At 53.3% G+C, this 21,045-nt stretch overlaps 1 protein-coding gene across 1 annotated transcript in view; it reads right to left on the bottom strand.

Moving 5' to 3' along the window:
* The window catches only part of NEK6 (NIMA related kinase 6), an 84,153-nt gene extending 71,838 nt beyond the window's left edge, over positions 1-12,315 (bottom strand). Inside the window, exon 1 of the mRNA XM_036107903.2 lies at positions 12,164-12,315. The gene's annotated coding sequence lies outside the window, so the exon portion shown is untranslated. The remainder of the gene's footprint in view (positions 1-12,163) is intronic.
* Between the last annotated feature and the right edge of the window lie 8,730 nt (positions 12,316-21,045).

Genomic DNA, 21,045 nt, shown 5'->3' with positions numbered 1-21,045 from the left:
GTGGGGATTGACGAAGGCAACCCGGATAAAGCACTTGGCCACATTGCTGGCACAGAGTAGGTCCTAAATAATAGTTAACTTTCCTGAGTCTCCCTCATTCATGTTTTCGAGAGTAACCAGATGTCCGCATCCTGTGGCTGCCAGCCCACCCGCCCCAACCCCGGCCCCGGTTCAGAGCTAGGAACAGCGTGGGAAGCTGGTGGAATCTGAGCTCCCCGCCCTCTCTGATCCCCAGGGCACCACCTGCTTAGCGTTCTTCCCGAGTGAGTGGGTCAGCAACCTCATCATTTGATTTCTGACCCTAGTCACCCAAGGACAAGAAGTCAGAAGGGATTGGTCTGTCGCAATAACATCAGGCAACTACGTGAAGGATGAAATCGGGGGGCGGGGGGCATTTCCAAGGAGACCCACGTCCACGGTGTGTCCTTGGCAAGAGAGGCCCGGGGTGAGGAGGGAGACCAGACAGCATTCACAGCCCAGGCTGGTGGTCTGCAGAGAGTACCTCACAGTGGAACTTTCCCCCAAGTAAGATCTGGCCCTAAGCTCTCTGCAATGTGCGCACTGGTGGGAAGAGCCTACAGCCCTAATCAGGGCCAGCTTCGCGGGCATGTGACCAGTGCGGTTTCGTCTCGCCCTGCCCTGCCCTCCAGAGGGAGCCCCGTGCTTGGGGCGTCATGCTCTTGTGTCCACTGTCTTAAAGCCTTCACTTCATCTTTGAATTTGTGCCGTCTAAGTGAAGTCCGGTGGGACGATGATGCATGTGCTGGGCGCTTGGAGCCTGAGCTCATGGGTGGTCCTGTTCCTGACCCCCTACTCCAGTGACCTCTGCCACCCTCCACCCTTGGCGGGGGCCTGGGTACACTCACGGGGGCAAGTGCGCCCCAGGGTAACTGCGCAGGTCTGTACTCGCCCCGTGAGTGTCCCTGTGCCCAAGGCAGCATGGCATTCAATCGCGAAGAAAAGCCACCATGACAGGTAGAAAGAGATGGCAAAGGAAAAAGCTTTTTCCTCTTTTTAAACAAGAGGACCTGCATTTTTATTTTGTGCTGCGCCGCACAAATCACGTAGCCGGCCCTACTTTCTGTTTATATGACCTTCTGACCCCCATCCCCTGGCTTGGAGGCCCCAGGGGACATCCCTAGGCCTCTGCAGAACTAGAAGGCACCATGTGGTCTGAGACGGTCACTGGCCGAAAAGCTTCTCAGAACTCAGCCCTCCCCTCACCCCTGTCCACGGAGCTTCTTTTTTGAATCCCTACTGCTGCTCACTTATTGTCATCTCGTGGACCAGGCCCCATTCCTGGTGCTGGGGACGTGCTGATCGGTGGGACACTGAGCAGTGATGAAACAGGCAGGACTGACGGCGGTGGCGGCACAGCCAGTGGGGGGAGGCTGACCCAGCAGAGCCTCCGGGAGGGCGTGGAAGGAACGGCTCCCCGCACGGAGGGAGTGGGAGTCGGCAGGAGCCCCTCATCTGTAAGGCGGAGACACGGGGGCTTCCTTGCAGGGCTGTCGGAGGCTGGGGGGCTACCACGTCTGAGCTCTGCGGTGTCACACGGCAGGGAGGAGGGAAGGCGCTCGGAAAGGCCGGGGCCCCGGGCACTAACTCAGGGACTGTCTGCAGACAGCTCCCCGAACAACCACAAAACCAGCAGCGAAAAGAATGGCCGAGGGGCGGAAGTGCCACTTCCAGAGCCCCCACCACGTGCCGGGCATGTGGCGTGGTCCTGGGTTAGAGACTTGTTCCTGTGGTTTCTATGCCTACCCGACATTTCACAGATGCCGCCTTTCTTTCTGTGATTTACAAAGTCCAGTTAGTACCGGGTGGCGGCAGCAGCTCTTCCAATAGGACTGGTCATGGATCGAGCAGAACACACAGTGAATACGAGCTCAGACTGCAGCCAACCCAGGTTTGACCCTGGGCCACCCCAGCTGTGGGGTCTAGGGCAGATCTGACCTGCCCTGGGCCTCAGTGTCCCCTCTGTCACTTGGGATCATTAAGAGTCGCATCCTCGCAGGGTGGATGTGAGGATTAGATGAAATGACATTGGTCAAGGGCACGGCCCGTTGCTATTGTCCTGTAACCCCAAAACCTCAAATCCAAAACCTGAGTGTCGTGTGGCACTTCCCAGGATCGCGTGGGTCTGCTCCCTCCTTTCTAGCATCTGCCCCGACTCTCCTCCAAGACTACTCTCTCCCCCCATTGTCATGGCGCATCAGTCCATAAATATTTAAACAACATGTCATCAGATTATTATAACATATGATCTATAGCACTGATGTGCTGCAGTTCTGCGCATTTGGGCTTCGCTTTCAGAATATCGAAACATAAAATATTTATGTATTTAGCCAACCACGAGATCTCACATTCTGTCTCAAAATGCTGGGTGGCGGCAAGACGCGGAGCTGAGACGCAACGTGTGAAGGGGATGCCTTGTTCTCACGTCGGTTCCTGGGGCATCTGGATTGTTTCTGGTTCATTCCAGGGCCTGTGAACGGTGGCTGGCTGGGTTTGCCACAGCATGCAGAGGGCCGGGACCAAAAGACGCCATCAAAATGCAGTGAGAGTTCAAACCACAAGTACTGTGTCATTTTCATTTGGCATCTCCATGGGCCTGCGCATAGTAGGTGCTCAGTAAACGTGCACAGGGAAATGAATTCACCTGTAGCCCACAGCACCACCCGATGGGCTGGCACCCAGTGAGGATTCAGTAATACCTGCTCTTCTGTTTCATTCCATCCCCAGTGTCCAGCACCAGTCCAGGCACAGAGAAGGACCCAGCAAATGTTGCCACTGAACAGCAATGGGAGGAATAAATGCGTGACCAGATAAATCACTTAATTAGCTAATAAATTAATGAGGGATAATGACTCCCTGTCTGCTGGTCCAGATTACACAGTGTGAGACCTTCCTCCTGAGAAATAAAGGCTCTCCAGTAACCCGTAGTGGATAGGCAAAGGGGTTTTTCTGGGTAATTAAATATCTCGATTGCTAACATTAGCACATCACAGTGACCATATGTCCCAGAATTTTCAGCACTGTGCAATTTCAAAGATGCCGCCCATAAGCCATTCGAGCATCCAGGAACTTCTTACATACTAGCAACCAAACAAGCATCTTCCAAACAGCCTCTCCTGTCCCCAAATGTCACTAAAATGCTTTTACAGACCACTGCCCTTTTGAGAGTTTGGAAATTGTGGTCATCACGTGCCTAACCGATAGATGGGTGATATCTGAAGGCCTGGGATGTCATAAAAGCATGTGCAAACAAAAGTTGTTAGCTTGGAGTAAAAGTATGTTCTTTGCATAGTTCCCAAATGCTGTGCTGTCACCATCAAGAGTGGGCAGCCCTCATCCTTGTCCTCAGCCTCTGCACGGACAAATATCCAGTCCTCATTTCCTCTTGGGTGAGCTGAGAAGGCTGGCATTTAAAACAAACACAAAAAGCTGCTAAAATTCCTAGGGGAGATGAACAAAGGAAATGCACACACACTGACTCAGGCACACCAAGTCCACACTTGAGATCCTGCTGTAACTAATTCCGGCTGGACTCCGCAGGACCTGCCAAACGTATGGGTGGGCTCCCTGTCCCTGGCTCCCTGTCTGTCTGCCATGTGGTCCTCAATGGTCCTGCCATCTGGGCACCCACCCCCCTGGAGGCCCGCCAAGGCCACACCAGCTAGGGAATACCTGCCCCTTTCAACCCACAACTCCCCATTTTCTGGGCGGGGTAGTCTCTGGAGTCACTTGGGAGAGTTAAACACCTCCCTTTCCCTAAGCAACCCTCAAAAGATTCGCCCTCTAAAAAAAATAGTATACTTGATAGAAAGTGTAGCTTGAAGACACGCACCCACCCATTCCAACCCAAAGCCACTGCTTTACAGGCATCAGGAGCCCCCTCCGCAGGAAAGAAGCAAAGGAAGAGACCTTGATAACGCTCGGAGGTATAAGCCCTTCTATAAGTGTAAGCTCCTCCCCTGGAATAATTTGAGCCTTTATCTAAGAAACCTTCCCTGGACAGAGGCGGGTCAGTTGGGCACAACTCAGCCTTTCACTGCCCACTGGGACGGGCAAAGTTTGCTAACAAATTCAGTAAGTCCACATAAACATTCCTCAAGGATCCTGCCACTTGCCCACTTGAAACTTTCCGTTCATTCAGTAAGTATTAACTAAGCACCTACCATGTGCCAGGCACCGTGCTGGGCACCGGGGACCCAGTGGCAGTCCGCGGACCAAATCTCATCCTCACGGAGCTTACGTTCTAGTCCGGGAGGGAGACAACCTACGGAATCAGGAAGGGGGAAGGGTCCTGAAGAAAAGTAAGGCCAAGCCAGGGAATGGGGAGTGAAGGAGTGAGGGACAGATTTCAATAGGATGGGGATAACAGGGCCTCTTTGGAGAAGTGACTTTTGTGGCGTCCTGAATGAAGGCTGGGGGCAAGTCATGGGAACACTGGGGGGAAAAGGATTTCAGGAAGAGGGAACAGTGGGGAGTATATGCTTGAGGAACAGTAAGGAGGCCACATGGCTGGAGCGGAGTGAGCAAGAGAAAGATGGTTTAGGAGTGGGGTGCCGAGGTAGCAGGAGCCCCTCTGCTCTTGCAAGAAAGACCAAATCTCCCCCAGATCCCCACAGGCCTGGGCAGCCTCTTCACCCACCATTTGCTCCTTGGTAGGGCCTGTTCCTTCCAGCTGCCTGGGAGGCCCTCTCCCAGGCCCTGCGCCTGGGCACCAACTCACAGCCCATACGACAGGCATTTCCAGATGGCAGCCTCTGTCCTCTGACCCTATGGACCAGACCCCAATGCTGCGGCAATTAATTAAGCACCATACATCCTAGAGTCTCTGTGTCTGTTTCTTTGTCGGTAAAATGGGCATAATGATACCTGCATCGGAGAATTGCCGGGAGGATGAAGGGAGCTAATCCACGGGAAGGGTTAGAACGGAATGTAACACACAGTAGGTGCCGGGTACAAAGAATCCACCGAAGGGGTCAAAAACTGAGGAAGGGGCAGAAGTTTCTGGCTTCACACTGCTGGGGGGCTGCCCACAGCCTAGGACCCCATTCTCGCCCCCAACTCCTCATCCCGCAGCCCCACCCACCCACTCACCCTGCGGTCCACCGGCCCTTCACCCCAGCCCTCTCGGACCTCCAGACCTCCCAACACCCAGCCTGCTCAGAGGCCCCTCCCTCCTGGAAAGCCCTCCTGCTACCCCAGGGAGTGAGTCCCAGGAGATGCCAACTGCAAGCACCCGCAGGGGTTCATGACACAACTCCTGTCCTCCCCAGGTGGTGAGAGGTGCGGGGTGGGGCCGTGAGAGGGTCTCCGGGCCAGCTCCCAGAATAACACCTGACCCACAACGCTGGGAGGTATTTCTCCAACAAATGAGTGAACGGACGGCCGCACACCAGCCGGCGCAGGCGGATCTCGTTAACCAAACAGAGTCCACTCCACCTACACGACTATGGACGGGTCTGCGTTTCTGCATCGGACTCTTTGCACACGGCCCAGGCCCACGCACCATGACCAGAGCCTTGGCCTGACAGGTGGGGAAGTGTTCTGATCAGCCACAACCTTGGAAGCTGGTCACTACCTCCCTGGGCCTCAGTCTCCCCATCTGTAAAATGAGAGGCTTTCGTGCCTGTATTTTGAAGCATCAGAACCTTGTAAAAAATTTTCCACATGACATAAAATTAACCATTTTAAAGTGAACAACTCAGTGTCGTTTAGCACATTCACCACCTCTCTGGTTCCGAAACATTTTCATCACTCCAAAGGAAACCCCACACCCATTGAGTGGTTGCTCCTCATGCCTCCTCCCTCAGCCCCTGTTAACCACCAACCTGCTTTCTGTCTCCACAGACTTACAGATTATGGATATTTCATATAAGAAACTTTTCTTAAAATGACTCCCATGCAAACCCTCCTTCTAGAAAACACATAACAGGGTTAGTGCTGTGGCAAGACAGGGTTAGGTCTGCCCAGCCCCCAGCTAGCATCCCTCACCCTCGGTGACCTTCCAGGGAATGCTTTCATTCCAGGCCCCTTCCTTTTGACAATTCTAGTCCTAAAGTTGGGTTTCTAAGGTGAATCACCCCAGCCCCCAAATAGTGTCCAAGAATCAAGGGCCTCGAGCCTGGGGCTAGTGGCCCATTTTCCAGGTGAGGGAGTAGAGGTGCTGGATTCAAAGGTGGCTCCAGCGCCTGCTGATGCTCCCCACTCACCACACACACCGTGGTGGGGTCTCAGGTGGGAAGAGCTGGCCAAATGCCCACAGAAGTGGCCTCCGGAAGGGGAGCCGCCTCCGTGGGACCTCGCCTCTCCCTCAGGGACAACAAGCCAGCCGGCCAGAACCCCACACAAACGTGCAGGGATGCCCCCAGGCCTCGCTGTGCAGACCCTCCAGGAGGATTCTGCTTGCTCGCTTTTCACCGAGAACTACCTGCCCCCAGGCCCAGGTCTGCAACAGCCGCTTCTGTCAGCACAGACCTCTGATGGGGCCCCGACGCTGTGTAAATAATTAACAAAACATCTGCCTTGCTTAATAACACACTGTGGCTGTCACCGCTCTCCGGGCCTCCCGAGACCCTCCAACTCCAAGAGGAGGCGTCAAAACCTGAGAAGGCTCCCTTTCCGAGCCTCCTGGGGCGCGGGTGGAGGGGAGCACAAAATACTGACTTCCAAACATTTTCCTGAGCCGCCCAGAGCGCCCTGACTTAAGTCCCGCCTCGTTTTACCAAACTGCCATGTCTCTTCCCCGGGCTATTTTGAGGGTCATGATCACAGGGCAGCGCTTCAGTGGCACCTGGAAGAGATCCTGACCCTGCTTTCAGCCCAATTCGGGCCTCAGTACACAGGGGCACTGAAAATGCTCTCGACAGGGAAACAACCTTCCCAGCCTGGTGACCCTGGGCAGGTCCTTAATAATCACACACTTTCTTCACCTCCCATAAAATCTCAGGCAGTGAGCATCAAGCACTTCCGGGGTGCAACCCATGTGCGGAGGGTTTTATATCCATTATCTCCTGTAGTTCTTCCCTCACACATTTGAGGTCCTAATATTGTCTGTTTTCCAGATGGGGAAACTGAGGCTTGGAGAGGTGAATGACTTGCTCGGGACGCCCCACCTCCCTCCATTTGGTGCCAAAGCTCAAGTTCTTAATGTGAATGTGGGTGGAGCCTTCCCCTCCTTGGGCCTCAGTTTCCATTCTGTAAAATGGGCATGTGGCTCTTCTCTGGATGGTGAGCCTACTGGATTTCTCAGGGGCAGCGTGGACTCAACAGAGCTGAAGGTCATTTGCAAGGTAACTGCTGCCCCTTTGCAGATCTCTTCCTGACAACTCCCAGTTTCAAAGACTTTGGGGACAACAAGGAACAAGAGAGGGCCAGCCTGGGGAGAGGGGTCATGGACAAATTCCAACGCTGCCACTCACCTGCAGCGAGGGACTCACCCCGTTCCCTCAACTACAACTTGGGGACTCTGGGGAGTTCTCCTCTAAGAGGCCAGCTCCGTTCGTCAAGGTCAAGCACTGCCCCTCCCCCAGCCTAATTTTGAAGTGTGAGGCTTAAACAACTCGAGGAAATGCAGGGCGGCAGGCTCTCAACGGCAGCTTCCCTCCCCCTTCCCTCGCAGAAATTCCTTCACACTCTATGGAATTCCTACATAAAGCCCCTTTTTCTTTTCTATGAGGTCACCATCACGCAGATGTCGAGGAGAAAGAAAGAAAGGCTCCATGTGGATCAAGGCCCTTGGAACTGAATGCATTCAGATCCCGGCTGCATCACCTTTCAGTTCTGCAGGCCCCTCACTCATCTGTCCCCCAGAGCCCAGCCAAAGCGGCCGGCTGGGTTTGGGGTGCGGTGATCCCGCTGGTGAATGCCAAGAGGCCTGGCCAGAAGACCGGGCCTTTGCCACCAGACCATCCGAGCAGTAGTCTGTGGAAAAATCCAGAATTGGAGAGAACACAGCAGAGGCTGTGTATGTGGGTCTGCTTCCACACAAGCAAGTCTGTTAGAAGGACAGATGTCAAAATGCTAGATCACACTCCACGGTCAAGTTCCCAAATTGAACGTCACAGGAAATTACACCACCAACTGATTTGCCCCAATGTCCGCTCCTGTCTGGAAGCGGAGTCTGAGAAGGCCGTTGCTTTAATTCAGTTTGGGCCAAAGGAAGGGGCTGTGAGTATGTCACCCAGCTCAGACAGGAATGGGTGAAGCCACTCACTGACCTGATTTTTTCTTTTTATAAAATAAAACATTTTCGGGGCACCTGGCTGGCTCAGTTGGTGGAGCATCTGACTCTCGATCTCGGGGTCATGAGTTCAAGCCCCACAGTGGGCAATGGGCTCACTTAAAATAAATAAATAAATAAATGGCTAAAAAAAATAAAAATAAAAAATAAAGATTTTCCCCAAAGGCCATCTTGTCACTACCCAAGCAAGAGTCAGATATAAGATGGCCAAATACCAAAAAAAACCCTGAGGATCTTTGACCAATCCTGGTCATCAACCACCCACTCGTTTTGAAGCAATTTCACAGACACCCAGGGAGAGAGCACCCCAGATGACCTCCCCACACATACTCCAGGAGCACCCCTGCTCCCTAAAGCTGCACGTTCTGGTCGCCAGCATTCTGGCAACCATCCAAAGTGATAGCCAAGGAATGGTCCGTGGTTATGTGCACACCGCTTCCGAAGAATGACATCAGCAAAAATAAATAAATAAATAAATAAATAAAGATAAAAATGGAGAAACAAGGACTATTTTTACCTCCCCAAATCACAGGCCAGACGGGAGAGAAATCCATCAATGCCAGAAATGTGGTTGAGCCTTCGCACAAGATCTATTATTTCACACCTTAAATTAACGCATCTCAAAGCAATTTGCAAATGTTCATCAATTCGCAGAGCATACTCGGAAGGGAGAAGAAATACCTTTTCCTTCCAACATCAAAGGACCCTTGCAGGGGCAACGCACACCCCCAAACCGCACCCCAGGTCCCACACTAGGTCCTCACACATTACGTTCCTTTCAAGAACCGCGTTGTAGAAACCCGTGATAAGAATGGACATGAACGAGTCAGAGAGACAGGCATGGGGCTAAAAGGGCAAGGGACAAGAAGCCTATGTAGAAATGATCCTGTTGTCAGACATTCAGAACAGGGAGTCAGGGCCCTGGAGGTAAGTCGCCATCACCGGGGGTCAGAACCCACTGGGCTCTTCCTGAGGGCAGAGCCCCAGCAGCCTTCCTCCCCACACGAGCCTGGAGATGCCAACCCGCGTTTCATCTTGGATGACTCACCAGGGTCTTCCACTCTCCCCCCTCTAAGTCCCTTGCTTGGTCTGACCCGAGAAGAGGAAGGGGATATTCTTCTCTTTTTGACAATTGTTTTGACACTTCCTTTCTGAAACCAATCTTTGGCACTTCATGAGGAAAGAAAAAAATGTGAACTGCAAACCCTTTCTGTCGGACAGTCCTGGCCCTGGGCGTGGGTCCTCCACAGGAGTGGACAAGGAAGGAGAGCAGCGCCTTCAAGAAGGCCTCTCCCGGAAACCGGGAGCCTGGCGAGGAACCCAGCCGCACAAGGACCCGGAATACAGTGACCACGACTTTCCAGGTCCAGCGGGAAGACTGCGGGCTCCGCTCAGACAAGCCTGAGTTCAACCCCAGGGTCAACCGCACAGCAGTCCGTGATCCCCAGCACATGGTTTCATCTCTCCATGTCCCCGGTTTCCTCACCTGTAAAATGGGCATCAGGAGAGCTCCCGCCTGCCTGTTGCTGAGTGGACTGAGTGAATTAAGGCCCTTAAAGCTTTAGGTACCGTGCCTGGCACATGGTATGCCCTCGATAAACGGTGGCCATTGGCTGTGGTGCTATTTTCACAAAGCTATGCCTGGCATTTCATCTCTCTGAGCCTCAGTTATGTCATCTGTAAAATGGAGATGACAACCCCCTGCCTCATGGGGAAGATTAAAGGAGTAGATGTGTGTGAAAGCACGGAGCACCCGGTCTGTGCACCTTCAGAAGACAAGTGTCACGCCCCCATGCAGAGGACAGGCTTGAAGTCAAGCAGGTGACAGGATTCTGCCTCAACCTCCTCTCAGCAGTCCCAGGACACAGGCTGGACCTCTCTGTCTCTCTGCACAGTAGGTGCTCCCTAAACATGCCTTCCCGTCCCCTTTCCCTGCTCCCTCCTTGCTCAGGGCCACTGGAAATGCCACCTGGCAAAGCCAGGAGCTTCGATTCTTGAAACCTGAACAATCTGAATGGCCCAAAGCCCAGACCAACCTGGGCCACTGCTTCAGTCTGAGACTTTATTTTCTGAAGACAGAAACGACTTTTTAGTCATTTCCGAAGCAGACGGGACTGCAGAGGCTGACAAACCACAGGGACCATTTTAAATCCTGGGCCTTTTCTTCTGGGAAGTTAGGCAAGAACCTTCCCAAATGTTTGCCCGTGGGGCTCTCTGCCAGGGAGTGACTCATCTACAGCTCCCCACAGGCATATTTTATTTGGGGGTGGGGGATGGAGGGAGGGCCTGGCCTTGAGGGGAGAAGGAGAGGCAGCGTTTCCAGCAAACCCAGAAGGTGTTTTTTTCTCTCTCATTTTTTTAGGACAAAAAAGAAAAAGAATGTGGATCTTTTTTGTTTCTTCCAGGTTTCATTTGCTAAAAGAAGACGTCCAAAGTTCACTCCGTAAGCTGCTACATTGGGAACAGGCGCTTCCAGCCGGCTCTGCATCCTTTTCAATGAAATTCTTCTTCCATTAACACCACGATTTTTAAATGTGCCTCCAAGATTTGCCTGCGCACGACATTTTCCCCTCAGAAAGGCAAGCTGAGTTTTGAAAACTCAGGGGGAACGAGGGAGCTCAGTGTTTCTAAAGTTGGCCTTAAAGCAATTAAGACTTTTGACGGCAGAGATTTTCAACGTTTATAAAGCCCCCCAAAAACCGTCCATCAAAGCTGCAGGACAGACCTTGGAAACCAGTGTCCCAAGCCTGCTGTGATCAATTTGTTACTGTCTTGGGGGCTCATGCTTGGAGCCCAGGCTTAACAAATGAATATATCAGATGAATTTCCATCTACTTAGCAGAGCGGGCAGAGAGAGAGAGACCCTGAGATACACAGACAAGTGTCCTGGGGCCCCTGGCCTTCCCGGGGTCAGGACCGAGCCACCCCCCCACCCAGGCCTGGGGGGGTAAAGTTATAATCTGCCAGGGTCAGAGAGGGGTGAGAACAAAGCCAAGAGACCCAGAGGGGTATTTAGGAAGAACTGAACACGAGTCCTCTAGTACCAGGCCAAGTAGCTCTGCCAGGCCCACCAAAGCCCCAGCCCAGCCTGAGCATCCTGGAGCCTGACGCAGGGTCCTGCCAGTGGGCCCCATCAAGGCCTGGCTCGGAGGCCTCCCCCTCTGCCAGGCCCAGCCTGGCTCTGCGGGTCTGACCTCTGCTCTCAGTCACCACACAAGGCCCAGCACCGACTGGGTGCCCACCCCCGGCCTGCTTCTCTCCATGGGCTCCCTGGCATCCGGGCCATCAAGATGCCTGATGGGTGCAAGGGGGGACCCTCAGCCTCCGTAATAAACACGCTCACACACTCCTGGACACAAAATACTCTTTCGTATTCGTACACTTTTGTCCTCGAAGGCTCACAACTGCACACAGAAAACACTTGTGAACACTCACCCACGTGCGCACACATACTCCCTGAACCCACACAACTCCTTCACAAAAATGGGATCCCATGTGAAGCGCTTGGCACACTCCCTGGCAAAGAGTAAACAATAAATGGCTACAAGGGAGCCATGCCCGGGTCCCCCGCACTCATGCACCGCAAACCACGCAACCCAGACCCTCCGACGTGCACACGCACCGTGCCCGCCACGGCACGCACACACTCGGGCGCACACCCCGGGGGACACACAGACACACGCCGCCCACGCACGCTCGGACGCACGGCCGCCGACACGCTGAGACCCGCTGGTTCACTCGCGCCCCGACCTCCCGCGTACGCCCCCGCCCGCTGTCCCCCGCCGAGTCGCGGCCGCGCGCCCGAGCACGCGCACCCCCTCGGCCCGGCTCTGGGTGACGGCCCCGCCGCCCGGCCCCCGCCCCTTCCCGGGCCCGGTCCTGCCGGGGCCCCGGCCCCAGGCCACTCACCGGCGCGCGGGCGGCTCGGCTGCCGGCGGGAGGAGCGGCGCACGGCCCGGCGGGCGGCCGGCCGGAGCGGAGGGTCCCACACGAGTCGGCGGCGCGTCCCACACGAGTCGGCGGCGCCGCGGCCGCACGCCCGTCCGCTCGGTTCCGCCGCCGCCTGCGCGGGCCCGCGCGCGCTCCCGCCCCTCCCCACCGCGGGGCCGCGCCGCCCCCTGCGCTCGTGCGCGCTGCCGCCACGCTGGCCCGGGGGGCGCCCCGCGGCTGCCGCAGGGCGGCCGGACCCCTCCGCGCCCCGGAGCCCCTGGGACCGCGAGTGATCAGCCCAGCCGAGCCCCACCCCCCCATTTCAAGGATGGGGAAACTGAGGCCCAAACTTTCATAGCGATTCAGACCCAGCTGACTCCCCTCCACCCCTTCTCGGGTTCTAGACACTTAGGATTAGGGTCCGAAGTCAGCGAACTTGTGGGCCCCTCCCCTGCATCCTTGGGGACCCATCTACTAACATTGCTCCCTTCGCGGCCGTGGTCATACTGGCCAGTCAACTAGCGCTTGCTGTGTGCCTACTGCGTGCGGGCACACATTCAGAAGTAGGCTCCAAGGGTGTCTCCATACGGTGAATGCTGCTCCCTGCCCTCGAAGTGCCAGTGTCTCCTCATCTGGAGCTCCCCTATTCCTGTGGACCCCAAGATAGTAAGAGTCAATGTGCAGAGGTTTCTGGAAGGCTCTATTAATGAATGCTTAATACCCCTCTAAGGAAACAGAGTCTCCATGGGGCCCTAAAGGCGCAGCTCAGTTCCCTGCCTCACTTCCTAAGGGAACCCGCACCCCCCCTCCCCCAAGAAGGGACGCGCCTGGCTCATACAGTTCCTGTTTCCACACTGGCTGCTTCTGCTCCACAGGCAAAACTGTGCTGTGTTCCCCCAGGAAGACTGGAACCAGGGACTGACACTGACCGCCTGCCGGCTGTCCAGCTTGGTCACAGCACTGCGCCGGGCACAGAGAGGTTACCCCAGCACTCCGCCTGGCTGTGATCGATAAAATAATGACACCAGTTGAATACCCACCCTGTGCCAGGCTCACAACTGCACAGCCATTCTCTGCAGGAGGCATCATGCTACATTCATGCCCATTTTACAGATGGGACAAATGAGGCTTAGCACAGAAGCTGAGGGAAACAAATTCTCCTGCTCAAAGTCACCCAGTTGGTAAGTGGTTGAGTAGGTAGCTGGACCACAGACTGTCTAATTCCAGTGCCCATGTGCCTAATCTAGGCAGTCCTACCTCATGAACAGCATAGCTCTGGGCTGCTACTATAAGAGGGGACAGGTGGGGAAGCAGCTGGGCCAGAGGACCCAGCCCAGTCCCAGCCCTTCCACAAACCAACAGGGACAGAATGGGTCATTCGGCACGTTGGTTAGCGGTTCAGTTGGGGACCTACTCACAATCCCAATTCACATGCTATGCATCGCAATAAATATCAGATAGATTGAAGAGGTAACTATAAGAAATAAGCATTGCAAAAAGTCATAAAAATAAATAGAAGTTCTGAGACAGTGTGTTGCAGTGTTACCAGCAGATCGGTGATCTTGACCATATCAATGCAGCAAACATTAGTTTCTTCATTCAATCACCCGACACACATCTCTGAGCACCTTATGTGGGTCACGCACTATTCTAGGCACTGGGATATGGTTGTGAACCAGATATAGCCCTGACTCCCTTGGGGCTTCAATCTGGGGGTGGGGCGTGTGGGGAAGCAATTGCAAATATCTGACATGGTTGAGATTAATAAGTTTGGTGGAGAAAATAAAACAGGGAAGGAATAGGAGAGCCCAGGGGTGCTTTTTCATAGAGGGGGCTGGAGGAAGGCCTCTCTGATGAGGTGACATTTGAGCAGAGGGGAAGTGATGAGAGGTCTTCTGTATGTAGGACAGGCCCCCGGTTCCAAGAACAGTCCTGGTAAGCTACGGAGCAAGAACCTGAAAGTCCCCTTTGAAGGAAGCTGTGAGAGTAGTGCGAGGAGACCACCAGGAAGAGAAGCACTGGGACCACTGCAGTTTGCAAAGCCCTACCCCAGCCTCATGGAGCCCCCTTTTTAACAGGTACTCCTAATATCCTCATTTTCCAGTTGGGAAACTGAGGCTCAGAGAGGTCAAGCAAAGTGCCCCAGGTCACACAGTACACATCTCTGCAATCAACAGAGATGGGTCTGACTACAGGTGAGCAGACACGAATGCTGCGTGTTAGGGGGATAAAGAAGGCTCATGCACCCCCTCCTCCTGCCCTCTTAGACTATAATTCAGGAGCTGGCAGGGTGGAGCATTCACCGTTTTCCTGGCCTTTCTCCTCCTCGCCCACGTCCTTCCCTCTAGCCTGGGTCCCAGCCCCAGGTGATACGCTGGGGGAAAAAATCAGGTCGAATTCAGCCGAGACCCTCCAAATTCCCTGCACTACCCCCACTACCCTGGCCAGGGTACGGGGTAGGAGGGAAAGGGTGCAACCTGAGCCCCATTCAACTTTTGTTTTTAACTCAAAGGATTTTTCAGCGAGTCCCCAGATGAGTCACTGTGAAGAGGTGCTTCGCAAAATGACTCCCAGAATTATAATCAACATCTCCCTGAGCACGCCGCCTGACACTTCCTCCCACAGCGGCATTTGTGAATCTAGTCTGGGAGAAAGGCTCTCTCTGTTCACCCCCAAGAGTTTCAGGATTAAGCCTGTGTTGTTTCATTATTTCTCTGCATTAGGGTAAGAGGAGCTACAATTTCTGGCACCTTCTCCGCACCCAGCTCTGCATGAGGCATTTCATTCTCCCAGCGTCCCTTGAAATGGGGGTCATGCTTTCTGTTTTACAGATGAAGAAGCTGAGGCTCAGAGTAGGAAAATGGTTTGAACACAGCTAGGACATGAAGCCGGGTTTGCCATTGTCGTCAGTATTTGGGGAGGGAGCAGTGGGGGACAAGAGGAGGCATGAAAGACTAGAATCAGACCAGGCCCTTTGGACAAAAGGTCTTCTTGCCAGCTTCCCGATGATGGGGACTTTTTGTGGGGGGACACTCTCTGTTTTCCCAGGAAGTCTCATTTCTGCTTATTGTCTGGGCAAGACTGTTATTAACAGCATCCCTTTTCAGTCCAAAAGTATCTTCGCTCGGGTGATCAACTCTAGGGTCACCCTGGATGTGTGCAAAGGTCACTGTATTGGGGGTTTCAGTTTTTATATTATATTCAATACAAAATGGGGGCCTCTTGTCTGAGAGGCCTTCTCCACATCCTGATGGCTGTGTATCCAAGCAAGAGTTTATGGAGCTTTCCAAGAGCAGCAAACCCAGCTGGCTGGGGAAGGAGTCAGGGCTGTGTGTCAGGACTCCCGCCCTCCCGCCCCAGCTCTGCAGTGTTCTCTCTATGTGACTCTGGGCCAGTTTCCCAGCTGGCAAAGTGAGGGGTGGATCTCCAAAAGTCCTGTCAACTTTGACCTTCTAGGGTTTCCCATTGCCCAGTGAATGCTGGGAAAGCAACTAACCATTTTGGCGAGGACCAGGAACTCAGGGAGCCTCCCTCCTCTCCATGCCATCATATGGTTCACTTTTTTAAACAGCATACCTCATTTTGAGCTATTTTAAGTTTTAAAACATTAATTTAATTTATTTTTTGAAGAGCTGATACCCACAGCTCAAAATTCAAAAGGTGCCAGAAGGATACGTGGGGAAAAGTTTCCTTTCTTCCTTTCCCCTCCAGCTACCTCCTTCCTTTCCCCTTCTTTTCCCTTTATTCCCCTGGAACCAGCATTGCCAAACACACTGTTCCCAGACAGTGTGTTTTGTGTGGGTGGTTATATATGTACGTGTGTGTGTTTTCTCATTTTTTATACAAATGATGGTAATTGGGCCACACTGCTCTATACCTTGTATTTTCTTCACTCCTTGGAGTGAAGTCAGTCAGCTGGGTCCCGGGCTGGCCATATTTCTCCCCCAGGCATCCAGGCATCCACTTGGCTTTGGGGGCCAAGGGAGAGGCCCCAATTGCCCTTCTGAACCTCCTAGAGCATGTGGCTAAGGTGAGCCTCCTCTGGGCCTGAGGCCTCCCCTGCTTGTCTGGTAGCGCTGGCTGCTCTCAGAGCAGATGGAGGTAAAGGGTCCTCTGGATTTAGGGCCGATGACACCATCACTTCATTAAGAGCTAGTTGCTTTTTTATGACTGTATGGTATCCTAAAATATTTGCATTTAATCCCCATTAAGTTGGCATTTCCTTTGTGTACCAGTCTAAACACTGTGGGAGATAATAGAAGTTTCAGCCATGGCTCCGGCTCTCAGGGACATACAGTCTGGTTCAGAGACAAGCGAAACAGAAAATACTGGAGGTACAAAGAAGAGCAATTTCTCTAGTGGCCCCCAAATTCATTTGTGAGGTGTGGCTTTGGGGCTCACTTTTTTCCCAGCTCCAGGTATCTGTAGGAAGGAAGCCAGGCCTGGGTTCTTTTGAGACTTGAAAACTCAGCAGTGCAAGTTCAGGCAATCTACTTCTTCCTTCTGGGCCTCAGTGTGCTCATCTGTAAAATGGGGGCAGTCGGCCTCTCTGCAGGATTGTGGTAGTCACAAAGTCATGTTCCTGAAAAGGCTTTGTGAAGAGTGAAACGCCACGCTCCCTGGCCAGAAGGTCTGGGGAGGCTAAGATGCCACTGTAAGGAATCGTACATTAGGGGCGCCTGGGTGGCTCAGTCGTTAAGCGTCTGCCTTTGGCTCAGGTCATGATCCCAGGGTCCTGGGATCGAGCCCCACATCGGGCTCCCTGCGCTGCGGGAAGCCTGCTTCTCCCTCTCCCACTCCCCTTGCTTGTGTTCCTTCTCTCACTATCTCTCTCTGTCAAAAAAAAAAAAAAAAAAAAAAAGGAATCATACATTAGGTGCAGGGTATCATGGCTCTTCCTGCCCAGAGAGAAGCATCTTATAAGCTTTTTATGCTTTGCTGAACCTGTGATAGGGGCTGTTACACAGTTACCTCCTTCCATCTTTGTCAGTGACACTCACCAACTCTGGGTGTGCTGCAGGCCTGTCGTGGCGGACCCCTCACCCAGAAGAGGCCCCAGAATGTGGACACAGCGTAAGCGAACCATCTTAAATGAAGGCATGGAAGTGCCATTGGGGATTTTCAGTCCTACTCTCAATTGCAGATGGAATTGGTTCAAAGTCAGCCCAGCCAGAGGCAGAGATGTACCCGGTGATGTGGCCACACCCCTGCACCTCCCTGCAGTTCCCTCCACCACCCTCCGTTACCTGCTGCTGTTTCCACGAACAAGTTCAAGTGCCACTGACTCGTGATGAGCACCGAGCATCCCGGCATCATCAATAACAGTGCCCCCTTTGATTCTCCAGAGTGACTTAGATCAGACAATCGATGATAAGGCCACCCCGTTATTCATGTCAAATGGAACAGTTACAGGCCAGGTGAAGAAATCAATCATCACCTCCGCTGGGGACTGAGTCAGGCACTCTGTGATGTAGGCATCAATGTCCCCGATGAGCACGTTTACAGATGAGAAAACGGATGCACGCAGAGGTTAACCAGTTTGTCTAAAACAAAATTTAAGGAAGCATCTGATGGTTCCACAAGCTGCGTTCCAGCTCACTCTGCTCGGAACTCAGTCAGCTGGGTCCCGGGCTGGCCATATTTCTCCCCCAGGCATCCAGGCATCCACTTGGCTTTGGGGGCCAAGGGAGAGGCCCCAATTGCCCTTCTGAACCTCCTAGAGCATGTGGCTAAGGTGAGCCTCCTCTGGGCCTGAGGCCTCCCCTGCTTGTCTGGTAGCGCTGGCTGCTCTCAGAGCAGATGGAGGTAAAGGGCCCTCTGGATTTAGGACCGATGACACCATCCATCCATCAAGACGTGAAAGGCGTGCTCCAAAGGAGGAGATGGGTATTTGGTTGTTGCATTTCTCAGCCCTGCCCCCAGTTTTCTGGGAACAGGTGTAATTCTTCTAGGCATCAGGACATGCCAGGCTTGTCCTGGGGGCGAGGAGAGGAGGAGGAAACAGATGGAGCCTGGAGACTGGCAAACGAGAATGGGAGCAAGGAGGAAGAAGGCAGGGGCAGGGAATCAGAAAAGGGTTGATAACGTTTATTCGAGAAGATGCTTGTCAGAGTCTGGGCACTGCTACTCCCTCCCACCGCCTCAAACCAGCCCTCCGTACCAGGAATGGGAGCAGCAAGGGGTCAACCCATCACTGGGAAAGAAAATCCATTTTCCCTCATTATATAATATTCTGAGGGAGCTGGTTCTGGAGTAGCCATTGCTGTTTTGGGGTTATTCCCTGAGGCAGGGTGCAGGGGTAGCAGACCCACGCCAGAGGAGAGGCAGTGAGTCTGGGGATTCCAAAACCCCTGCAGAAAGAGGCATGTGTGGGCACTGCTTGGCTCAAAACTGCAGGCTTTGTGCTCTGAGTCGAGTTGCTCTGGCAGACCCCTGGGGTAGGCAACCATGTTGACCCCACGCCTTCTGCCCAAAGCCAGTGGCCAAATAACACCACCTGTCCCCCGCACTCAGCCCCCCAGAGCTGGGCTGAGGCCCAGGGGCTTGGCAGAAACCCAGCCTTGGAGCCAATCAGACCAAGGTTCAAAGCCTGGCTTCCCACCTACTAGCCGTATGGCCATGAACCAGGGTCTCCGTTTCCTCAGTGAGCAACTGGAGGTGATGATATCTTTTCACCAGTTCATGATTAGGTGAGGAGACCAAGTCATCACCTGGCTGAAAATAATATTATCAATTGTTGATCAGACTCAAAACCTAGCGCTTTACATTTTACATGTGCCATTTCATTTCAGGATCCCAACAAGCCCATGAAGTGGGTGCTGGTGTTATACCCTTTCACAGATACCCATGCAGCTGACTGTTGACCTCAGTTTCTATGCCTGACCAAAAAAGGCTCAGAGAGGTGAAGTGACTTGCCCAAGGTCATGCAGCTAGGGGAAAAATAGTGAAGCTGCAATTTATAATAGATATGCAGATGCATTGAGCTGGCACAGCTCGCCCCAGACTCTCATCTATACAATAAGCATAATGATATCATGAGTCACTTGCCACTTCTGGCAAATCCCACACTATATGCTTTTATTTAAAAAAAAAAAAAAATCCCTGATTTGTAGTGTTTGCCAATTTCCATGGTGTAACCTACTCCCACCATGGCTGATTTAAAGCTACCAACAAGAGCCTTCGCAATTCCCAAATATTTAACCACCAACTCTTAAGAATCAGCGCTCGCCAGCCAGTGCAAACCTGGCTAACACATCGCTGGCCCAATCTATCCCCCTCCCCAGGTTCTATAAAGGGGGGCCCTGGTCTCAGTGCCTTAAGATTCAATTTTCCTCTGCTAGGGAAGAAGGCAGGCAGCCAGTCTGTGCTGAGAACCTACCGTGTGCTAGGAACTATGCCATTGCACCCACACCTAGGACTTCCTTTCATCTTTCCAGCAACCCCTCAATGAAGGTGTCAGGATCCCCATTTAATAGGCAAGAAGAGTGAGGTCCCCCAAAAAAGTAACATCCACTGGCCAAGGTCACCCAGAAAATAGATGGCAGAATCAGGATTCAAGCCTGGTCAGACCCTCCCTCTCTTCCTCCCTCCCTCCTTCCTTCTTCCTTCCTTCCTTCCTTTCCTTCCTTCCTTCCTCTCTCTCTCTTTCTTTTTTTCTTTTCCTTCCTCCTTTTCTTTTTTTTTTTCTTTTCTTTTCTTCTCTTTCTACACTCTTTCCACTGAAGCAGGCTGTGTCCAAGGAGGTCTGGGTCTGACATGAGCAAGTCATGGCCCTTTTCTGAGTCTCCGTTATCCCATCCATAAGGAGAAGGAATTGCACAAATCAATACCTAATGATCGTTTCAGGCCTAAATGAATCACAGTTTTAAGATTCCAAGTGGGTTCTTAGTGGGGGTGGGGGTGGGAGCTCACATGGACTGAATGAATGCATCCCTGAAGGAAAGAATGGCCTGTGTTAACCAGGGACAGAGGTGGCAGGAAGGCCATACTGCCCATTGTACCTGGGACATGTGTACTTGGAGTCAGTGAAGCGTTGTGGAACCAACTTGGATTTGAACCCCAACCCCTCCACTTCCTGCCCTTGTGATCCTGGGCTCATAGCTTCACCTCTCTGGTTGTTTTTGGTCCTGCTAGTAGTCTGCCCTGTTGTTCTGGAAGCCTAAAGGGGCAACGAAGGGTCCCCAGTGTGGAAACCTTTGCAGCAAGTAGAAGTGGCAAAAGTCCTCTATCTTTACAAACTACCATGACTCCTTTTCTCCAGCCCCCATCTCCCCAAGTGGATTTTAGCAACAGCCAGAGCTCTTTGCTCCCTGGCCTGGAAGCCCAGAGCAGCTGAAAGTGGAGGGGAAGGCCTGAGGTTTCTGTTTCCAGCGAAGGCCGAGCCAAGTCCCTCCCCACTCCCCACCCCCGCCAGTCTGGGCCCACCTCCCTCTGGCCTGCACCGGCTGGCTGGTCTTCTCAGGTTTCTGAAAGCCTGTGTTCCCAGAGGAGGCATTAAGGATGGAGGAATGCAGACCCGGGTGTGACGGTTGAGGGGCTGTGCTGAGAAGCAGTCTGGGGAGAGCCCCCCCACCGGGCCAGCTGCGCCCCAGCCCAGCCCCCACTGGTGAGGAGGAGAAAGGAAGCGGACAGGAAGCCAATCCTGTGGGCTCTCTGAGGAGTTCCTGTGCTCTGGGTTAAGAATTCTGGTGTGGGGATGGGGGAACGCCGGGAGGGCTCAGACCACTTGCAGGGAATGAAGGAATTGGTTAGTCTGGGGGCTCCAGACAACCATGAACAGAGTCCTGGTCAGAGGTGCTTGTTGGTGACCACGAGAGGGAATGAATATTTACTGAGCAACTATTGCTTTCCAGGCGGAAGAA

Source organism: Halichoerus grypus, chromosome 14 (assembly GCF_964656455.1).
Source record: "Halichoerus grypus chromosome 14, mHalGry1.hap1.1, whole genome shotgun sequence".
NCBI classification, from domain to species: domain Eukaryota; kingdom Metazoa; phylum Chordata; class Mammalia; order Carnivora; family Phocidae; genus Halichoerus; species Halichoerus grypus.
This window is presented reverse-complemented; position numbering and strand designations above follow the sequence as displayed.